This window comes from Moschus berezovskii, chromosome 8, assembly GCF_049115385.1.
Source record: "Moschus berezovskii isolate FMDL1 chromosome 8, NW_MosBer_1.0, whole genome shotgun sequence".
Lineage (NCBI taxonomy): Eukaryota > Metazoa > Chordata > Mammalia > Artiodactyla > Moschidae > Moschus > Moschus berezovskii.
In genome coordinates this window covers 59,514,180-59,532,420 of record NC_142467.1, presented here as the reverse complement: position 1 = coordinate 59,532,420, position 18,241 = coordinate 59,514,180, and the positions used below count along the sequence as shown (strand labels likewise).

At 42.7% G+C, this 18,241-nt stretch overlaps 1 protein-coding gene across 1 annotated transcript in view; it reads left to right on the top strand.

The window, feature by feature from the left end:
- LOC129558481 (protocadherin gamma-A4-like) overlaps window positions 1-18,241 on the top strand; it is a 152,295-nt gene that overhangs the window by 7,275 nt on the left and 126,779 nt on the right. The gene's annotated exons all lie outside the window — the stretch shown is intronic.

Below are 18,241 nucleotides of genomic sequence, written 5' to 3'. Positions count from 1 at the left end.
AGCGACCCCACAGACTGCAGCCTACTAGGCTCCTCCATCCATGGGATTTCTAGGCAAGAGTACTGGAGTGGCTTGCCATTGCCTTCTCCGAAGTATTTGTTTACATCACCATTGTTATAATTTTGGATTGTTAACAAATAAATATAAGTACCTAATGCTGTATGCCTACTACAATGATTTTTTTGCAGTCTGCATGTTTGATAGTATTTAAAAATAAATGTGAATTGTTAGATGTGGCAAGTAGTGTCCACTTACAAGATATATCTCTAAAAATAGAGGACTAGTGAATGAGAGAGTGAAGGAATAATAGTATTCAAATAAGAATTTAAATGATTTAGTATATTTAGCCCAGATAAAATAAAGCTTTTGTTACATGGGAACTCTATTCAAATGTTTAAGGAAGGAAGAGTTGTCATTTAAAAGAATGATTACTCAATTCATCATAGCACAAAGGTGTGAATAAAACTATGGCTTGATGAGTAGAAAACAGCAAAGTTCTGAGTTGTTAAACAGAAAATGAATTGCCTTAGGAGCTAGAAGATTCTGTTACTGGTGCTTTTCAAAAATAAGTTGATGGTCCTAAGATTAATGGAATACAGGAGATAATATAATTTGATGAGTTGTTTAACTTCTAGCTGCTGCTGCTGCTGCTAAGTCACTTCTGTCATGTCCAACTCTGTGCAGCCCCATAGATGGCAGCCCACCAGGCTACCACGTCCTGGGATTCTCCAGGCAAGAACACTGGAGTGGGTTGCCATTTCCTTCTCCAATGTGTGAAAGTGAAAAGTGAAAGTGAGGTTTCTCAGTCATGTCCGACCCTTAGTGACCCCACGGACTGCAGCCCACCAGGCTCTTCCATCCATGGGATTTTCTAGGCAAGAGTACTGGAGTGGCTTGCCATTAACTTCTAGCTAGTCAAGCTCTTTTCCAATCCTGAGCTTAGGGTTCTATTATTTGATAATCCAATGGATTTGCCACTTGTACATCTCGATTTGGTATGCACATGTAAAATAGACAATTCAGAAAATGCCTTGAAAATGAATGAGAACCTCATTTGTAACCTGAAATTGTCAGTATTCATAAAGAAAGATAATACTGAGTTGTTATCTTTAAGTTAACTGCTAAGGATAGTTAACGCATGTTTTTCTAAATCAGTGTTTACTTTCAGCAATTGTTATAGAATTATTTATTTCAAGGTTTCAAGTGTATATGACTAACCAAAAGATTACAGTCATACATATTTCAAATATAATTTTTTGGACAACATTTGTGATATGATTCTTTAGTGGTTTAATCAGAATTTAATGGTAAATAATTTTAAAGACTTCAATCCTGGGTATTGGTCATGGGAGTCAGATGGGCTTTTATAGAAATATTAAGATTTGTTTCATGTACTCTGAGAGTGTGTTATTTTAGTATATTACCAACTCTAGATGATTAAGCTAATCTTATACATCCATTGTTAAAAACAAAGCTCACTAATGGTTTCATGGCTGGTAGACTGGTTTATTTTCTTATCTGCTGAGTAACTGAGATACTAGGCTAGTTTTCTTTATTCTCTTAACAATTACCTGTGAGTATTTAATTTAATCAAATAAAATGTCTCACTGACAGAAAACCTATTAGATTCTACTCTCACAGTAGTCATTCGTTCATGTGAACTGACCAAGTCTTAAATCCTGGCAATCATGGAATTTGCTAGGTTGTGACTGAGGCTCCTTTGACTTACATACTACAGGTCAATATTAATAAGATAAGAAGTCTGATAGTTTGAGCATATGATGATTTGGAAGCACCAGGAAAGTCTACCAAAGTATTGGACTGCTTTATTACCCAATTCTGATCAAATGTTTGGAATGGAGATCAAAGGGGAAAGAGTAAAATCTCTCAGAGGATCATTGGAAGAAATATACATCTTTGCCTGGGGATGAATACCTAAACAGAATGCCAAACAAATGTTTCTTCAATAGAAAAAAGTTGCTTAAAGAAAAGAGAGGACTTTCCTGGTGGTGCAGTGGCTAAGAATCCATCTACCAACTCAGGGGACCTGAGTTGGATCCCTGGTCCTACAAGATCCCACATGCTTTGAGGCAACTAAGCCTGTTGCTCCACAACTGAAGCCCTAGAGCCTGTGCTCCAAACAAGAGAATCCACTACGTGAGAAGCACATGCACCGCAACTAGAGAGTGGCCCCTGCTCACTGAAGCTAAAAACAAACTTTCCATAAATTTTTTATGTAAATAAATGATTCTTCCCAACAACTCAACCAATAATAACACACTCCCTTTAAAAGTGCAACATTATTTCAATCTTATACAGTAATTTTATGTTATATTTAAACACCTTGGTGGTTGAGTAGAGATCTTTAATATTTTATTTTATGTTGTAGAGTAACTTGAAAAAATTATCTCCTTTATCTAGATTTTGTTTAGCTCTAAAGAAGGTACCCAGAAGTCTTAGGTTAATCAAGACTTTTTAAAAATAGTAGAATAAGAGACAAATATGAGATGATGCTATAAATTTTGCAGAAATTTATAGTAGAAAAAAATCATGACATTTGGAGTCATGATATCTGTACATGAAAATTTTTATTGAAAATGTCTGCAAGTACTCTTTAGTGACCATGTACTTGTACCAACAAGAAATTCAAGATTGCTACTGAACAAATAGTTTTAAATTCCTATTTATGTAGTTAATCTGCAATACTCATATTGTTTCCCTTGAACAAAAAATAAGATCTTTTATCTACTTGAAAGTGAAAGTGAAGTCACTCAGTTGTATCCCACTCTTTTTGACCCCATGGCCTGTAGCCTACCAGATTTTCCAGGCAGGAGTACTGGAGTGGGCTGCCATTTCCTTCTCCAGGGAATTTTCCCATTCCAGGGATGGAACCTGGGTCTCCTGCACTGCAGACAGATGCTTTGCCATCTGAGCCACATAATGAAAGCAAATATGATATGAATGATTTTGATAGATTGAAATGGCATGTCATTCAAAGTATTCCCTGTATTTTGTAGTAATGCCATAAAAGACCATAAATAGATTACTTAGTTGCAAACTTGTCACCAACTGAGGTAAGTTTTTATAGTATTACTTCTAGTTCTCCCTTCTGGTGCTGCTAGCTACTCCCCAGGACCTAAAATAATTTATAAAGCAAGGCTATTTCTTACCAGGTCTTCATTTCAAAGCAGGACATTCTCTTCTGCATCTATGTGAAAGAAACTTTGTTTTATTTCTTCCAGCAGAGAGTAACATCAGATCCATCAACAATTGAGTTTTCCTTCAGTAATAGCAGTGGAGCAATGAGTACCTCTAAGGATCTGCTCAGGATAGTCCAGCATGTATGCTCAAAGGTGTTCAGAGACCTGTCTTTTCTCAAGTATAGGGTATGATGATTATTTAAATTGCATAATTAAAAGAAGCAGTGACACCAACACTTATGTATCCACAGCCACTGGAATCTGCAAATTTCTGTCTTCTCTACAAAATGAGTTGCTTCTATAGCTGATTGTAGCTGCTTAGCTTCTCACCTATCTCTAATGGCACTCTTTGAGCATAAAGCATCAGTCAAGGCCAATGATGATTCCCTTTTTTTCTTCTTAGGAGATTGGGAATGTGGATATTTATGTTCCTACATTGGTTCCATAATTATATAATCAAGGATAAAGCAATTCCCTCTCATTTTAAAATTTATTAAAGGAATTTAACTAAACAGTCTCTAAGGTTTCGCTCAATAAAAAGTTATTACATTACTCCTCTGTATATTAAAGATAAAATGGACTCTCTGCTTATTACATAGTTGTGTGTAGAACATAGAATATGTTCAGTATTATTGAATTAATTTAAACATGCTGATATAAATGTTTCTACATAATATCTTACATATACAGACAACTTTTAAAAATAAATCATACTTGTTTTATCTGCATGACTGATTTTTATCTATGTGAACTAAAGTGTGAGGCAGTGTCTAAGAATCATCTCAAAGTTGCAATGCAGAGCAGAGAATTTAAAAGAAATTATCTGGGATTAATAAACACCCATCCATGAACATTGTTACATTAAGTCACAGTTTCTTTAAATTTATTTTAAATGATATATCAGAGATACATGAATTGAAGAAACAGAATTTCAAAGGATAAAACAACTTTCTGAAAAATCAGTTATTTTGCTTCAGTATGGTGCAGTAACTTAGTAAGGACTCTGAGCGCCGCTGTTCACCAACCAGGGGGAAAATGGTTCACAAGATCCGCCGGAACCACTGAGCTTTCACAGCACAAAGAAACGCCAGACTGAGATAAACTGTTTTCCAAGCTGCACTAAATTCAGGCCTCTATACCACTGGATTCTGGGCTTCTTTTCCGAATAAACAGGGCTTCACGCAGAAGTCCTGGCATCCAGAAATTCAACAGGAGATAGGCCAGTGTCTAAAGATCAGCGGGACAAGAATGGCGGCTCGACAGAGGGGCGGGGACTACAGAGCATTCATCCTGCTCTCCATCCTCCTGGGGACCCAGAGCGAAGTCTGGGCAGGACAGATTCTCTACTCCGTGCCGGAGGAGACAGAGACGGGGTCTTTTGTCGGTAATATCGCCAAGGATCTGGGACTGGAGCCCAAGGACCTGGCGGAGCGGGGGGTCCGCATCGTCTCCAGAGGTAGGACGCAGCTCTTCTCTCTGAATCCGCGAAGCGGCAGCTTGGTCACCGCGGGCAGGATAGACCGGGAGGAGCTCTGCGCCCAGAGCGCGCGGTGTCTGGTGAACTTTAACATCCTGGTGGAAGATAAAATGAATCTTTATCGTATAGAAGTGGAAATAATGGATATTAATGACAACGCTCCTAAATTCTTGACGGAAGAAATGAATGTGAAAATAATGGAGAATACAGTTCCTGGGGTGCGATTTCCGTTAAATGAGGCTAGGGATCCGGATGTGGGCACGAACTCTCTCCAGAGCTACCACCTCAGCCCCAATCGCCACTTCTCCCTGGTTGTGCACACCAGAGAGGATGGAAATAAATATCCGGAATTAGTGCTGGAGCAGGTACTGGACAGGGAAGAAGTGGCAACTCACCACCTCCTCCTCACCGCCTCTGACGGCGGTGACCCACCACGATCCGGAACCGCCCGTGTCCAGGTAACAGCGGTGGACGTGAATGATCATGCGCCAATCTTCTCTTTGCCCCAGTACCAAGTAACTGTCCCTGAGAACGTGGCAGTGGGCACACGACTGCTCACGGTAAGTGCTGTAGATCTGGATGAGGGAGTGAACGGGCAAGTGACATACTCTTTTCCAAAAATAACTCCAAAAATTCTACAGATATTCCAGCTGGACTCCCACACAGGAGAATTATCAACTCTAGATGGCCTAGATTATGAAGAATCTGGCTACTATGAAATGGAAGTTCAAGCTCAAGATGGTCCTGGTAGTATGACAAGGGCTAAAGTACTGATCACAATTTTAGATGTCAATGACAATGCCCCGGAAGTGACTGTAACATCTGTAAGCAGCTCAATCCCCGAAGACACTCCTCCTGGAACAGTAGTGGCGCTTTTCTACCTTCAAGACCGAGATTCTGGGAAGAATGGTCAGGTGACCTGCACTATTTCAGAAGATCTGCCTTTTAAATTAGAAAGATCTATAGACAACTATTACAGATTGGTGACAGCAGAAAAGCTAGACCGGGAAAAATTCTCTGTATATAACATCACGCTGAAAGCCACAGATGGTGGGAGCCCACCCTTGTCCACGACAACGCACATCTCCATGAATGTAGCAGACACCAACGACAACCCACCTGCCTTCCTCCACTCCTCGTACTTTGTCTATGTGCCTGAGAATAACCCCAGAGGCACCTCCATCTTCTCCGTGACTGCACATGACCCTGACAGCAACGAGAACGCCCGTGTCACATACTCCCTATCTGAAGATACTCTCCAGGGGCCATCTGTGTCCTCCTATGTTTCCATCAACTCTGATACTGGTGTCCTCTATGCACTGCACTCCTTCGACTATGAACAGTTCCAGGACCTGCAGTTGAAAGTGACTGCAAGTGACAGTGGGGACCCACCACTCAGCAGCAATGTGTCTCTGAGCATATTTGTGCTGGACCAGAATGACAACACACCTGAGATTCTATACCCTGCCCTCCCCACTGACGGTTCTACTGGTGTGGAACTGGCACCCCGCTCCACAGAGCCAGGCTACCTGGTCACCAAGGTGGTGGCAGTGGACAGAGACTCAGGACAGAACGCCTGGCTGTCCTACCACCTGCTCAAGGCCAGCGAACCAGGACTCTTCTCGGTGGGCCTGCACACGGGTGAGGTGCGCACAGCGCGCGCCCTGCTGGACAGAGACGCGCTCAAGCAGAGCCTGGTGGTGGCCGTCCAGGATCATGGGCAACCCCCTCTCTCGGCCACCGTCACGCTCACGGTGGCTGTGGCTGACAGTATCCCCGATGTCCTGGCGGACTTAGGCAGCCTGGAGGTCCCGCAGGACTCTGACGCTTCAGGCCTCACGCTGTACTTGGTGGTAGCGGTGGCTGCCGTGTCCTGCGTTTTCCTCGCCTTTGTCATCGTGCTACTGGCGCTCAGACTGCGGCGTTGGCACAGATCTCACGTGCTGCAAACTTCGGGAGGTGTACCCGGAAGTGTACCGGCGTCTCAGTTTGTGGGCGTGGACGGGGTGGGGGCTTTCCTGCAGACCTATTCGCACGAGGTCTCGCTCACCGCAGACTCTCGGAGGAGTCATGTGATCTTCCCGCAACCCAACTATGCAGACACACTCATCAGCCAGGAGAGCTGTGAGAAAAAGGATCCCTTGTTAACATCCATGGATTTTCGTGAATGTAAGGATGAAGCCCAAAGTATTCAGGTGAGTTCAGTCATTCATTCATCTTTATATCGTCGAGAAATTATATTTTGTGTAAGTGTTATTGTTTTGCGAAATACGTGATTTGAAGATGGAGTTAAAATAACTTTCAATTGATAAAGTAAGATTGTTTATTTCAGTGGTGATTTTTTAACATGGAACGCTTATTGACAGAGTATTTTAGTACCATATTTACGGTGAAAACATATGGGCAAGTTTGTGAATAAGTGGATAATCACATTTTTATGTCTTGTATTTATGTTCTGAGAATGAATTGTTAAGTCTTATTTCACAAGGTTAGCAAGAAAGCACACCTCAGTCTTCTCAGGATTCTCTTTAGATCAGATCTGTAAAAGGTTGTTGAAGAAATTTTCAGTCTGCAAACTTCTTTTCTGTGCCCTGCTTTCACTTCCATGTACCTCTCTTTGGTGGCAACATCTCAGTTGATCTTGAGCCAACTATTTAAACTTTAATTGCCTATTAAAGCCAGATTCTGGTAGAAGTTTTGTTGATGCTTAAAGGATGAAATTTATGTGTCAGGCTTCACTAAGATTTTTATCAATGACAGATGTGGAGTCTAATGGCATACTAAAGATCTTGTCCAAAATCAATAAAATGAGATATTAAATAAAGTGTTAAGTGTTATAAGTAACATTTGTGAAGTAGGCCATTGCATGTTTTTAACCCAAATTTTGATGTGCTGTTTTAGTGATGCAGTCACCAAAGTGTGTATGTGGGCTCTAGGAGTGGGGGAGTTGGGATGCTGGCTTTATGAAACAACCATGTCATACACTCAAGTCCTAGAGTGGTAGTGAATTTTACTTATTGGGTCTGTTGAAAAATTCAGTTAGAGACAATTTAATCTGTAATTAACTACATCTTCACTTGTTATATAACATTTCAGTAAAACTCAATACAGCAGTTGACTAGTATCAGGAAGTAGTTGATGACAAGGTAATCTTTCTTGTTTATTGGGGCCTTTTGAGTGTTAAGAGAACAATTTTTTTCTAGCATAATGTCTAGCATATGTTTTTCTTCCATAAGGTGGTGGTTTGAATCTCAAGATCTGTGCAATCCTGTGGAAGTACATTTCATACATTCTGTAACATTCAGATGTACAGTCACTTGGGGGAGAGGACAGTGTTATACTCTGTGGGGCAGAAATGTGATTATCAGATATTTTGAAAAAGAACCCTCCAAGTAAATTTATTAATTGTTAAAAATACTTTTAAACAAAGGGGAGAGATCATCACTAAAGTCAATGAGCTATTATACATTTTCTAGGGACTGTTTCCTTCAACTGTCATTATGGGATGTGATAAGTACAGAAGTGGGAACAAGTGCCTCAGTACAATAGACCATGCTTGGTGAGTTTGTGATGCAAAGCAAAATATAATTTTCCCCTGGTAGTTTTGGAGACTCATGTTGAATTTTATACCCAGGAAAATAATTGTGCAATGGGAAGAAGAGGATAGGCTCTTTTCTGAAAGTCTATCATCATTTCTTTAAGTGAGATATCAGAATTGAAAACCAAATGTTACTATAAAGAAATTGCTAAAATTATTTTGGAACAAGAGAGGGAAGTATAAATTGTGCCTTTTGAAAGACATAATTTCACCATTACTTTTGCCCTCTGGGAAGAAAAATGGAAATGGATTAGGTACCAAAAAATGCAAAGAAGAATAAGGAAAAAGGTGACAAGGAAAGAAAGATGAAACCTTATCCAATATATTGCTATTTAATGAGTATTTACAACAGCTATGATCTGAGATCCTTTAAGCCAAATCTGTGTTATCATCCTATTACTAGTGCGGATTTGAAGGTTGGGGCGTAATTATGTCAATGTATAGATGTTTATATATTAAACCTACTGATTGACCTAAAAACCTGGAAAGTTGGGATGATGATGCATCTAATATTACTAATTAAATGTTACCAAATATGCGTGCGTACTCAGTCGCTAAGTCATGTCCAACACTTTTGACACCACGGATTCCTCTATTCATGGGATTTCCCAGACAAGAATACTGGAATGGGTTGCCATTTCCTTCCCCAGGGGATCTTCCCGACCCAGGAGTCAAACACCCGCCTCCAGCATGACAGGTGGATTCTTTACCACTGAGCCACCTGGGAAGCGTGTTATTAAACATACTGACGTCTTTGAAAAATGATTTTTCAGCTGAAAACACGGTAGTAATTATGGTAGCTGGTTAAACTGAAGCAGCAGGGGCTGCAGTTTCCCAGTGCGGACTTTGGGCGCCGCTGTTGGCCAAAGTGGAGAACTTGGTACAGAGGACTTCCTCGCGCAGCCGCAGCTCACTTTCTCTGTCAGACTCGCTAGCGTAAGCCTTTCCACCGTTTCCTTCTCTAGAGAAGAAACCCTCCCTGACCCTCATAAAGCTGTTGGGAGCTCCGGACGACTGCAACATAGACATTATTTGTAATCCGGCGTCTCCAAGCCGGTGAGCAAACTAAGGGCGGGAGCAAGAGGGATGGGGAGCGGCGCTGGGAAGAGCGGCTGGGCTGAGAGGCGGCCAGTGCTCTTTCCGTTCCTGCTGTCTTTGTTCTGCCTGGCGCTCTCTGAGCAGATCCACTACAGGATTCCCGAGGAGATGCCCGAGGGCTCGGTGGTGGGGAATCTCGCCAAGGACCTGAGACTCAGTGTCCACGAGTTACTGACTCGAAAACTGCGCGTCAGTTCGGAGAAGCCTTACTTCACTGTGAGCGCGGAGAGCGGGGAGTTACTTGTGAGCAGCAGGCTAGACCGGGAGCAGATATGCGGGAAGAGGTCAGCCTGTGCTCTGGAATTTGAGGTTGTTGCTGAAAATCCATTGAACTTTTATCACGTGAATGTAGAGATCGAGGATGTTAATGACCACACGCCAAAATTCTCGCAAAATTCCTTTGAGCTACAAATAAGTGAGTCCACAAAGTCCGGGGCACGATTTATTTTAGGATCTGCTCATGATGCAGATATTGGTACCAATTCCCTACAGAATTACCAGCTCAGTCCTGATGATCATTTCTCACTTGTGATTAAAGAGAAGTTGGATGGCAGTAAATACCCTGAGCTGGTACTAATGACCCCTTTAGACAGGGAAGAACAGAAATTCTACCACTTGACCTTGACGGCGTTGGACTTCGGGGATCCACCCCTGAGCAGTACTGCACAGATAAAAGTCCTGGTGACTGATGCCAACGATAACCCTCCAGTGTTCAGTCAAGAACTATACAGGGTGGAGCTTCCAGAAAACGTGCTTCCAGGCACCACTGTGCTTACAGTAGTGGCCACTGACCAAGATGATGGTGTCAATGCCGAGATCACTTTCTCTTTCACTGAAGCAGGCCGGATTACCCAGTTTGACCTGAATTCTAATACTGGGGAAATTATTATTCTAAATACATTAGATTTTGAGGAAGTGAAAGAATATTCCATAGTTTTGGAAGCAAAGGATGGTGGAGGAATGATTGCCCAGTGTACAGTGGAGATAGAAGTCCTGGACATAAATGACAATGCCCCAGAAGTGATATTCCAGTCTCTACCGGATTTTATTATGGAGGACACCAAACTGGGAACACACATTGCTTTGCTCAAAATCCGAGACAAGGATTCCGGACACAATGGAGAAGTTATTTGTAAATTAGAAGGCGATGTTCCATTTAAAATACTGACTTCTTCAAGAAACACATATAAATTAGTTACAGATGGAGTTCTAGACCGCGAACAGACCCCTGGGTATAACATCACCATCACAGCAACTGACAAAGGCAAGCCACCCCTCTCCTCCAGCTCGAGCATCACGTTGCACATCGGTGATGTAAACGACAACATGCCAGTTTTTGAACGGGCTTCCTATGTGGTCCATGTAGCAGAGAACAACCCTCCTGGTGCCTCCATCACTCAAGTAAGCGCCTCCGACCCAGACCTGGGACCCAACGGCCAGGTCTCCTACTCCATCGTGGCCAGCGACCTGGAGCCGCGCGCGCTGTCGTCCTACGTGTCCGTGAACCCGCAGAGCGGCGTGGTGTTCGCGCAGCGCGCCTTCGACCACGAGCAGCGGCGCGCCTTCGAGCTGACGCTGCAGGCCCGCGACCACGGCTCGCCCGCGCTCAGCTCCAACGTGAGCCTGCGCGTGCTGGTGGGCGACCGCAACGACAACGCGCCCAGGGTGCTGTACCCGGCGCTGGGGCCCGACGGCTCGGCGCTCTTCGACACGGTGCCGCGCGCCGCGCAGCCCGGCTACCTGGTCACCAAGGTGGTGGCGGTGGACGCAGACTCTGGACACAACGCCTGGCTGTCCTACCACGTGCTGCAGGCCAGCGAGCCCGGACTGTTCAGCGTGGGGCTGCGCACGGGCGAGGTGCGCACGGCGCGGGCCTTGGGCGACAGGGACGCGGCCCGCCAGCGCCTGCTGGTCGCTGTGCGCGATGGGGGACAGCCGCCCCTCTCGGCCACCGCCACACTGCTCCTGGTTTTCGCCGACAGCCTGCAGGAGGCGCTGCCGGACCTCAGCGAGCGGCCCGCGCCATCTGACCCCCAGGCTGAGCTGCAGTTTTACCTGGTGGTGGCCTTGGCCTTGATCTCGGTGCTCTTCCTCCTGGCGGTGATTCTGGCGGTTGCCCTGCACCTGCGACGCTCCTCCAGCCCTGCTGCTTGGGGCTGCTTTAAGCCTGGTCTCTGTGTCAAGTCTGAACCTGGGATTCTCCCCAACTACACTGAGGGAACGTTGCCCTATTCCTACAATCTGTGCGTTGCCCATACTGGAAAGACAGAGTTTAATTTTCTAAAATGTAGTGCACAGTTGAGTTCAGGACAAAACATACTTTCTGGTGATTCATCTGGAGCCTTATTTCCCTTTTGTGATTCCAATGAGTCGACTTCTCATCAGGTGAGTATCCTGTAAGTATAACCTGCTTTTTATTGTGTCGACAGTTCTTCATATTCACAGGGAAAAAACTGGCACATCTCTGTTTTAGTTCGATTTGCTTCATTGCGGTTTGAAGATATTCCAGTTTTATTTTGTTTTGTTTTTTCACATTGATGATTTATGGCAAGCCTGAGTCAATCACGTCTATAGGCACCATTTGCACAACAGCATTTCCTCACTTCATGTGTCCGTGTTACAGTTTGGTAAATCTCAAAATATTTCAAACTTTTTTTTATTATAGTCATCATGTGAAAGTGAAAGTGTGAAAGTGTTAGTCCCTCGGTCGTGTCCCATTCTGCGACCCCATGGACCCAGAACTGTAGACCACCAGGCTCATCTGTCCATGGAATTCTCCAGACAAGAATACTGGAGTGAGTAGACATTTTCTTCTCCAAGGGATCTTCCCTACCCAGGGATTGAATCCTGGTCTCCTGCATTGCAGGCAGGTTCTTCATCATCTGAGCCACTAGGGAAGCCCTGTGGTGATCTATAATCAGTGATCTTGGATGTTACCATTACAAAAAGATTATGTTCGACCCTCCAAAGTCTCCAGTGATGGTTAGTGTTTTTTAGCAATAAATTATGTTAAATTAAGGTATGTACTTTTTTAGATATAATGCTATTGCATACTTAAAACATAACTTTTATACACACTGGGAAACCAAAACTTTCATGACCCACTTTATTGTGCTGTTCTCTTTATTGTAGTGGTCTGGAACCAAACATAAAATGTCTCCAAATGCATCTATACAAATTTTAGATCTAAACATTGTCTTAAGAATGTAGTAACCAGTCAAAAAGCTGTCATACCATTTTTCAAGAGAGGCTGAATTCAGAGAAATTATGTGTCTTTTAGTGGTGTCTTACCAGGTTCATATTATGAAGCAGTGAAGTTGTGGTTTTTTCCATAAGGGAAACTTTTGGCAATGTTATATGGTCTCCCATAAAGCTACTGAGATTTTTCTCTAAATTTTTATTTCTACAGATTAATAAATGATTTTTTTTCAGCTAGACATACTGTAAATGTAAAAGTAGGCAAGATGTATAAATACATCTTAAAAGAAAAACAAGCTAAAATTAGATATTTTTCTTAAATGATTTAGCTGTTATTGTTTCCATACTAATCTGATACTTTGTTTCCTATATTTACTTCTCTTTTGCTTCAAAAGCACTAGAATAATGTTGATTAACCTAGATTTTTATGTAGATGTACCTACTGCAATTGTTTTCATTGCACCGTGCATATATATGTGTGTAAAATCATTTTACTTGACTAAGTGCAGCACAGGTTCACTATGCTCATCAGAAAATGAAAGCATATTTTCCTTACTTGCAGCATAGGTTTTTCAGGATTAACCTGTAATAATGCTCATTCTATAGGCTCCTCCATCAAAGAAAACACAATGTTTTGGCCTCTGTTGTTCCTCTTACACACACTTCTCCTACATAATTTTTGAAATGTCTTTTTTGCAGACCTAAACTAATATAGTTAGAGGTCTTCTAGTCATTCTACTATCTCTAGGAGAAAATAGAATGTTGAAATCTTCAAATTTAGACCAGATTAACAGTCTCAAGTGGATAGTTACATATACAAGATAGCAATACATTGTATCAGGCTTTTGCTATACTTCCCTTAGTAACTGCTTCAATTAATGGCTATTTTACAAACTGCTGAAGGAAAAAGACATTTATTCTTGCACTGGCATTTTTTGACTCCTTAGTGATAATTATGTGTTTCTTACTTTATGATTCTTTTGATTGAAGTAGTAATTAAGGTAAAATTACCTTTAGTCTATTTGTTTACCTTTAGAAGTTAACTAAGTTGGCTTTAAAATGTAATCATCTCTCATAGGCAGAGGAATAGATAGAAATTTGCTTTCGATTATATATTGATTTGTACCTTTCAAGTATTTTCTATTCAAATAGAAATTATATAAAATTTAAATAGTCTGTGATATAACGTGAATATAAAAGCATTTATCCTATTAAAATTTCACAATATTAATTTCAAAACACTACTGTGTGACTAAAACAGCATTTTAAAAAGAAAATTAAAAGGCAACAACTTTACTGAAAGCTTACTATATTGATTAATTGGTTTAAACCAACTAAAACAACTTCTGAATCAGTCATCTCCATAGGTATATTTTAGTCTAAAAATGAATTAATTCCTAGTAATGAGTGGGGTTCTTACCTAGTTGATAATATTGAAGATATTAACAATAATGCTTAGAGCATAATAAATAAAATTTTATTTTTAAAACAGTAAATACATCACAGAAATTTGAGTAATTTAATATGACATAAATCCCGAAATCTGGTCATGTAATAATACTTTGTAAGACTTTAACCCTACTTCATTCCACATTTGTTGGCAATTACTTTTAAAATATGAGTTCAGGGATAATTTATTCCAAACAGACTATAGAAAACAAGTAGCAATTTTTCCCCTAGCAATCTAGCATAGGATATTACAAATATAAGTGACTGCAGTAACTGCCTAGGACTCTGAGCGCCGCTGTTCACCTACTTAGAGATAAAGTAACCAAAAACCAGCCGGAAACTCAGGGCTCTCACCTCACAGAGATCCGCAGATCTCACAAACCAACTGGAGGACTGCGGCAAAATTCCATCCCTAAATTTGGGACACTCCAGCTTTCCAGAAGATGATCTCTATAACTTCAGGAACAAGGTAAACAAAACATATATGCCCAGTGAAGATTCTGAGTGGATTCCATAACGAAAGAACAATGGCCGCTCCAAAGAATTACGGAGGACGCGGAGAACTGGTACTGCTGTGCGCGCTGCTGGGTGTACTGGGAAAGATCGGGAGAGGACAGATCCACTACTCTGTGCCTGAAGAGACCGACAAAGGATCCTTCGTGGGTAACATCTCCAGGGACCTGGGGCTGGAGTCACAAGAGCTTTCGAAGCACGGAGTCCGCATCGTCTCCAGAGGTAGGACGCAGCTCTTTGCTCTAAATCCGCGAAGCGGCAGCTTGGTCACCGCGGGCAGGATAGACCGGGAGGGGCTCTGCGCTCAGAGCGCGCGATGTTTTGTAAATATTAACATCCTAGTTGAGGGTGAAGGGAAACTTTGGGGAATAGAAATAGAAATCACTGACATCAACGATAATAACCCGAAATTCCAGGTCGAAAATCTGGAAGTTAAAATTAACGAAATCGCTCTGCCTGGAACACATTATCCACTGCCAGAGGCTGTGGACCCGGATGTGGGCTTGAATTCCCTGCAGAGCTACCAGCTCAGCCCCAATAACCACTTCTCCCTGGACGCGCAAACTGGAGACGACGGAGCTGTAAGCCCAGAGCTGGTGCTGGAGCGCGCCCTGGACCGCGAGGAGGAGGCTGCTCACTACCTGGTCCTCATCGCCACGGACGGAGGCGAACCGCGTCGCTCCAGCACAGTGCACATCCGAGTGACAGTGTTGGATACAAACGACAACGCCCCGGTTTTTGCTCAACCGATTTACCGAGTGAAAGTCCCGGAGAACGTGCCCCCGGGGACCCGGCTGCTTACCGTAAGCGCTAGCGACCCGGATGAAGGAACCAATGGGGAAGTGGCTTATAAATTCTGGAAAATTAGTGAAAAACAATCTCCGTTATTCCAGCTGAATGAAAATACTGGCGAAATATCAACAGCGAAGAGTTTAGATTATGAAGAATGTGCGTTTTATGACATGGAAATACAAGCTGAAGATGTGGGGGCACTTCTAGGGCGGACCAAAGTACTCATTTCAGTGGAAGATGTCAATGACAACAGACCCGAAGTGACCATTACATCTTTGTTTAGCCCAGTCCTGGAAAATACTCTTCCTGGGACAGTAATTGCCTTCTTGAATGTGCATGACCGAGACTCTGGGAAGAATGGTCAAGTTGTCTGTTATACACGTGATAATTTACCTTTTCAATTAGAAAAATCAATTGATAATTATTATAGATTGGTGACTTGGAAATATTTGGACCGAGAAAAGATCTCTATGTATAACATCACAGTGGCAGCCTCAGATCTAGGAACCCCACCTCTATCTACTGAAATTCATATTGCCCTGCAAGTGGCAGACATCAATGACAATCCACCCATTTTCCTTCATGCCTCCTACTCAGCTTATATCCCAGAGAACAACCCCAGAGGTGGCTCTATCTTCTCTGTGACTGCTCATGACCCTGACAGTGGCAGCAATGCCCAGGTCACTTACTCTCTGACCAAAGGCGGCAGCATGGCAGCACCTCTCTCCCCTTATGTCTCCATCAATTCTGACACTGGTGTCTTATATGCTCTGCACTCCTTTGACTATGAGCAGATCCAAGACTTGCAACTACTGGTGACAGCCAGTGACAATGGGGACCCTCAACTCAGCAGCAATGTGTCCCTGAGCCTGTTCATACTGGACCAGAATGACAATGTACCAGAGATTCTGTACCCCATGCTTCCCACTGATGGCTCCACGGGTGTGGAGCTGGCACCTCGCTCTGCAGAGCCCGGCTACCTTGTTACCAAGGTAGTGGCAGTGGACAGAGACTCAGGCCAGAATGCCTGGCTGTCCTACCGCCTGCTCAAGGCCAGTGAGCCAGGGCTCTTCGCGGTGGGGCTGCACACGGGCGAGGTGCGCACAGCGCGGGCCCTTCTGGACAGAGACACGCTCAAGCAGAGCCTGGTGGTGATGGTCCAGGACCATGGGCAGCCCCCTCTCTCAGTCACAGTCACACTCACTGTGGCCGTGGCAGATAGCATCCCAGATGTCCTTGCTGACCTGGGTAGCATCAAGACCCTAACCAACTCTGATGATTCAGACCTCACATTGTACCTGGTGGTGGCAGTGGCTGTCGTTTCCTGCGTCTTCCTTGCCTTTGTCATCATGCTGCTGGTGCTCAGACTATGGCGGTGGCACAAATCAAGACTTCTCCAGGCTTCCAGTGGTAGGTTAGCAGGCCTGCCAGCCTCAGGATTTGTGGGCATGGAAGGAGTACAGGCTTTCCTGCAGACCTATTCCCATGAAGTCTCCCTTACCTCTGACTCTCGGAGGAGTCACATGATCTTCCCCCAGCCCAACTATGCTGACATGCTCATTAGCCAAGACAGCTGTGAGAAAAAGGATTCCTTGTTAACATCCATAGATTTTCATGAATGTAGGGATGAAGCTGCTTCTGTTCAGGTGAGTTTGGTTCATTGTTTATGTTTATTTCTTAGAGGAATTATATTTTTTGTAAATTGAATTTGTGTTTTGAAACATGCATTGTAAAGAAATTTTAAAGATAGCTTTTAAGGTGTACCGCAGAGTTTGAGGTTTGTGTTAGTGATACAATAAAATTGAGTTCTAATCATCATAATTGTTTCATCTGCTTTCCAAAGGCTTAGACAAGACTGTTTAAATATGAACTCTTAATCTCTTAAAACTTTTCACATTTTACCATAATTATCATCTATTCACTTAAGAAATAGCTACCCAACCACATATGGTCAATTCATTTTATAAAAGGAATATATATGTGTGTGTGTGTGTACACATGTATATGTATAGACACATAAAGGTATATATAAATTAGAACTTACAAAAATTATTGAGGTTTCTAAACCCTTGTATTCAGAGAAGGCAGTGGCACCCCACTCCAGTACTCTTGCCTGGAAAATCCCATGGATGGAAGAGCCTGGTGGGCTGCAATCCATGGGGTCGCTAAGAGTCAGACATGACTGAGCGACTTCACTTTCACTTTTCACTTTCATGCATTGGAGAAGGAAATGGCAACCCACTCCAGTGTTCTTACCTGGAGAATCCCAGGGATGGGGGAGCCTGGTGGGCTGCCGTCTATGGGGTCGCACAGAGTCAGACACAACTGAAGCGACTTAGCAGCAGCAGCAGCAGCAAACCCTTGTATTAGCTTAGTAAAAGTAAAATCCATCTCAGAATTTTTAGGATTTCACCTAAAACTAGGTTCTTGAAATTTTCTTCAGTTTAAACCTCTTTTATAAGCTCTGTGTCTGTATCAGTACCCTTCAAAGCTTTAATACTTCTTGTATTTCAAAGCAAACATATTTTAAAGGGTGGTGGTAGGTAAGACTGGTTCCTAAATGTTGTTTGTGTGTCAGTGGTCACCCAGGACTCATACCAATGGAGACATGGCATCTAAAGCCTAAAATGGCCATTGCCCTCCCCATCAAATTTGAAATAAAATGTCATCTTAAAATTGTTGAAAGTGACCTCTGTAAAATGCAGAAGAACACATTTTATTAGAATTCCAATTAGCTGTTTTGACTGTACAGTATGTGAAATGTGCTGTGTTTTCATGGTTAGAGTTTGAGAGTGTTAGTTTTAAGAAAAGAAGTTACATGTACACAAATTTTAAGCCAATTGGTTCAATTAAAAATGATTCCCTTTGGACTTCTGCATCCCTTGTTATAGCATTTAAATAAAACAAACAGTTGAT